Source organism: Coffea arabica, chromosome 7e, assembly GCF_036785885.1.
Source record: "Coffea arabica cultivar ET-39 chromosome 7e, Coffea Arabica ET-39 HiFi, whole genome shotgun sequence".
Classification (NCBI taxonomy): domain Eukaryota; kingdom Viridiplantae; phylum Streptophyta; class Magnoliopsida; order Gentianales; family Rubiaceae; genus Coffea; species Coffea arabica.
The window spans coordinates 22,876,025-22,881,081 of NC_092323.1; positions in this window are offsets into that span (position 1 = coordinate 22,876,025).

The following is a 5,057-nucleotide window of genomic DNA, read 5'->3' on the forward strand; positions in this document are numbered from 1 at the left end:
GCTCAGGGTGACTTTTTGAAATATGATGAGTTTGGGGCCCGATCTCAAGACCTAGACAGACTATTCGAGCCAGTCGGGGCTTGGTCGAAGTCAGTCCAACCTAGTCTTGAGGTCACCACGTTTGTGAACCAAATTCGATTTCGTTTTGATTGCTTGAGCCATTCTTGAAGGCGAGATTGATCGGATGGTGGTGGCACTGTTTGACATTCTAATTATTGCTGTTTTGCAGGTTTAAATTACAAAAATACACACTGGGGCAATTAATTTTTCTAAGTCAAGATGGTTTCCCTCATTAGAACTTTTTTTACGCAAAGACATTTTGCAAAAGTCTTTTCATACTTCATTGGGACCGGGTTTCATCCCGCCAATCTCGGCAGGACCGGGTTTTATCCCGCTGACCGTTCATACTTCATTGGGACCGGGTTTCATCCCGCCAATCTCGGCAGGACCGGGTTTTATCCCGCTGACCGTTCATACTTCATTGGGACCGGGTTTTATCCCGCCGACCTCGGCAGGACCGGGTTTTATCCCGCTGGCCGCTTATATCGCGTTGGGACCGGGTTTTATCCCGCCGACCTCGGCAGGACCGGGTTTTATCCCGCTGACCGTTCATACTTCATTGGAACCGGGTTTTATCCCGCCGACCTCGGCAGGACCGGGTTTTATCCCGCTGGCCGCTTATATCGCGTTGGGACCGGGTTTTATCCCGCCGACCTCGGCAGGACCGGATTTTATCCCGCTGGCCGCTTATACTTCATTGGGACCGGGTTTTATCCCGCCGACCTCGGCAGGACCGGGTTTTATCCCGCTGGCCGCTTATACTTCATTGGGACCGGGTTTTATCCCGCCGACCTCGGCAGGACCGGGTTTTATCTCGCCGATCTCGGCAGGACCGGGTTTTTATCCCGCTGGCCGCTTATACTTCATTGGGACCGGGTTTTATTCCGCCGACCTCGGCAGGACCGGGTTTTATCCCGCTGGCCACTTATATGGCGTTGGGACCGGGTTTTATCCCGCCGACCTCGGCAGGACCGGGTTTTATCCCGCTGGCCGCTTATACTTCATTGCGACCGGGTTTTATCCCGCCGACCTCGGCCGGACCGGGTTTTATCCCGCTGGCCGCTTATATCGCGTTGGGACCGGGTTTTATCCCGCCGACCTCGGCAGGACCGGATTTTATCCCGCTGGCCGCTTATACTTCATTGGGACCGGGTTTTATCCCGCCGACCTCGGCAGGACCGGGTTTTATCCCGCTGGCCGCTTATACTTCATTGGGACCGGGTTTTATCCCGCCGACCTCGGCAGGACCGGGTTTTATCTCGCCGACCTCGGCAGGACCGGGTTTTTATCCCGCTGGCCGCTTATACTTCATTGGGACCGGGTTTTATCCCGCCGACCTCGGCAGGACCGGGTTTTATCCCGCTGGCCACTTATATCGCGTTGGGACCGGGTTTTATCCCGCCGACCTCGGCAGGACCGGGTTTTATCCCGCTGGCCGCTTATACTTCATTGCGACCGGGTTTTATCCCGCCGACCTCGGCCGGACCGGGTTTTATCCCGCTGGCCGCTTATATCACGTTGGAACTGAGTTTTATCCCGCCAACCTCGGCAGGCTCGGGTCTAATCCCACTGACCAATTCATTACACTGGGGCAAATTTTTGATAATTTTTCAAGTAAGTCTTATACAGTTTCTTCATACATACCAGCATTTCTACTGCCGCTAGCCGTTGGGTCAGTCCCACTAGTGCGCATTTCTTTCATTCGGCCACTAGCCGTTGGGTCAGTCCCACTAGTGCGCCCTTTTCTTTTATTCTGCCACTAGTCGTGGGTCAGTCCTACTAGTGAGCGTTTCACTTTTATTGCCACTAGCCGTTGGGTTTGTCCCACTAGTGTGCAGTCCCATGCTTAATATCCCGTGGGTCTATCCCGTTTACATTTCTGTCCGGGTCTATCCCGTGGGTCTATCCCATTTACATTTCTGTCTGGGTCTATCCCATTTACATTTCTGTTCGGGTCTATCCCATTTAAATTCCTGTTCGGGTCAGTCCCGTTTTAAATTTCTTGTTCGGGTCAGTCCCGTTTTAAATTCCTGTTCGTTGGAATCCTTTTGCTGCCAAATAACACAGGTGAGTATTTGGTGTCTACTTCTTTGTCTCAAGTTTTTTTTCACAACTCGGACAAAGAGGGGCAAACTGTAGACACCAAAATTTTATTGGAATTCTTTTACTATTTATTTTTTACTTATTATTTTGTCGTGTCAGTTTTATTCACTTTTTAGTTTTTAGTTTTTTAGTTTTTATTTTTATGTTATTATTTTATTCTTGGAGTTTTAGCATAGAATTTCTCGAAAAGGAAAAAAGAAGAGAAAAGCATTCAAAAATACGCTTTAGTTGTTTTTATTCAAATTCAACATTTTCTTGAAAAAGGGGGGAAATGAAAAAGGATGAAAAATGAAAAAATGAGGAAAAGAAAAGAAAAATCGCACTTTGTTGCTTCTAATTTATTTATTTTTATCCAATGATTAATTAAATTATTTTTTTTTATTTATTTTTATTATCAATCTTGTTTTAATTAATTTCAAAAAAAAAAAAAGAAAAAGAAAAAAGATACCCGGCATGCAAGCTGCATATTTTTCGCAGCTTGCAAAGGACAGATATATACCATCGGATGGCCTGGGTTGGGGAGGGATCTCCTCTTCCATCCTCACCCTTGAGGTGAGGGTTGGTCTCCTATAAAAGAAAGAAAAACAGCAGCCGCAAAGGAGGATTTTTTTTGGAGAGGTTGACGGCTAAGAGAGGTTCTTGGAGTGGACAGATAGAGAGCTGGGGTTGGAGGACTGAAAAAAGGCTGACGGTGAGGTTGTGGAGAGAAAGGAGACAATCTTCAGAAATCAGACCTAAAGCTCGGAGCTTCAAAGCTTTCTGTCAAAGCTCGCGACCTGGACTCGTTGAATCTGGCTTATCCGAGCATCCCCACGGTGGTTTAACTCCAAAGGCAGCAAAAGAGGTAATCTTAAACCCTTCTCTTGCCTATTTCTTCTAAACACTGGGACGTGGGCTTCTTGTTCGTTAGCATAACTAGTGTCTGGGTCATCAGTGTGCTTTGTTTGTCTGCAGAATGCATTGTTTGCTAGCATAACTTCAGTAGTTGCGTTTTGAAGCTTGCCGAGCCTGTATCTCATGACCTTGTTTTTGAAAAGCTTCCTTTTTGTTGTCTATTTGTCCGCCTTTTTCTGTTTCATGTTCACCAAGATCCTGTTTCGTTGTTTGTGAGTAAAAGGCCAGATCTTGTGATTATACGTGAGTATGATGTGTACTCCGAAATTTTTTGTGATTTGAAATTGTAAGAACTCAAAAAGCTGTCATCTTTCGTGCTTCCTTTCTCCTGGTGAAACTGAATGTATGATTCGTAGGTTGCAATTTTTGTTTCCAATAGTTTGTTTGCGTAACATGAACCTCTGCTGCCACAAGCTCGAAGCTTTCGGCTTGTGGCAGCAGCGCGAAGTCGTTCTTCTGACTACTCGAAGCTCAAGGTTTCATTCCCTTTGATTTGCCCGTCTGTTTCTATCAGATTTTATGGGGGGAGGTTGGATGATTATGCTTAGAGATGTTTATGACGAAGGGTTTGGTATTTCTGGTTTGAATGTCATAGCTGGGGTAGGGAGATAAGGAGGCCGCATTTCATGCTCTTGTTCTGCCGTTTCTTTTCCTGTAGCAGTCACCAAGTGGGTCTCATCACATACTTGATGTTAAATGATGTTAAGTGATAGTCTTTGCTGGTTTTGTTTGAAGTTTACTTGAAGCCTGCATTTGAAAGCTTGAAGTTACAAAAATTCTGGATGAATATTGCGGCAGGCTTCATTTTTCTTCTCGAGCTTGAAAATAAATCGCAGCAGGCTCCATTGCTTTCTGAAATTTAAAAACCATTGATGTTTTGCTAAGTTTTCCGTTTGTTTGAATGAAGTTGCTAAGCTTTCTGTTGTTTGGCATGAATGAAGTTGGTTGGTTTGGAAGAATCTAACCAAGGTTGTGATTAGGCAATTTGAGTTTGAGAGGATTGCAGCAGATTTCATTTTGTTTGCCGGATAAAGATTTTTTTTTATATGGTCTTGCTCTTTTGCTTATCTTTCCTTTTCAGTCCCAAGCTGTGGTGTTTTATTTGGATAACAATTCCATCATATTTCTGCTTGGTTTGCTTGCATGAATGCATTTAAATGCATGAGGAAGTGGCACGAATGTGGTTACGGAAAATTGCTGAAGTCATAGAAAAGTGACAACAAGCTTCATTCGTTGTTGCTGAAAGTTCTTTTGTTGCTGAAAACCTTGCTGCATCTTTCTCTTCATCCTTCTTTTGCTGTTCAATTTTTATCCTTGATGGTTAGCTTCAATTCATGTTTTAATCTTGCAATGAAGTTGCATGTTTAGTCAATGATTGTTAGTGAAAATCTTGACATTTGGTGAGCATATTCGCATGACGAACTGGAAAGGAATTCATTGCAGAAATGTTGCAGCAAAAGAACACTTCTTCTACGTATATTGCATGCATGAAAGCTTTCAAAAATTACACTTTGGCCCCCCAAGTCTCCCCTTGTCCTACTATGGCCCAATCAATTGAATGATTTCCTCAATTTGGTCTTTGGTAGCTTTTAATTTTACAACTTCATTGCTTGTTTGTTTCAATTGACTACCATGCTTTGTTTCAATTGCGCTTAAGTCATGACTTTAGGGACTTTACGATCAAGTGCGTTTTGTTTTGCACATTTCTTTCAATTTTTCTTAAAATAAAGTGGTACCTTGACCTTTTTATTGTTTTGAAGCCATTTTTACTTCATTTGATTACCGTCGCAAGGGAGGTACACTCTATCCCTTATTTGCACTTCATTTGGCCCTGCGTGCTCCTACGTGTTATGTGAATATGCATGTCTACTTCGCTTTCCTTGCCTTTCCTTAATTCCTTGCATTTATTTCATTTATTTTTACTTTTATTTAAGTTATTCATTATGGGGTATGTGTACACCTCTTGGCTTGTAATAGATAGGGCTTGGCGAGCGCTTTGG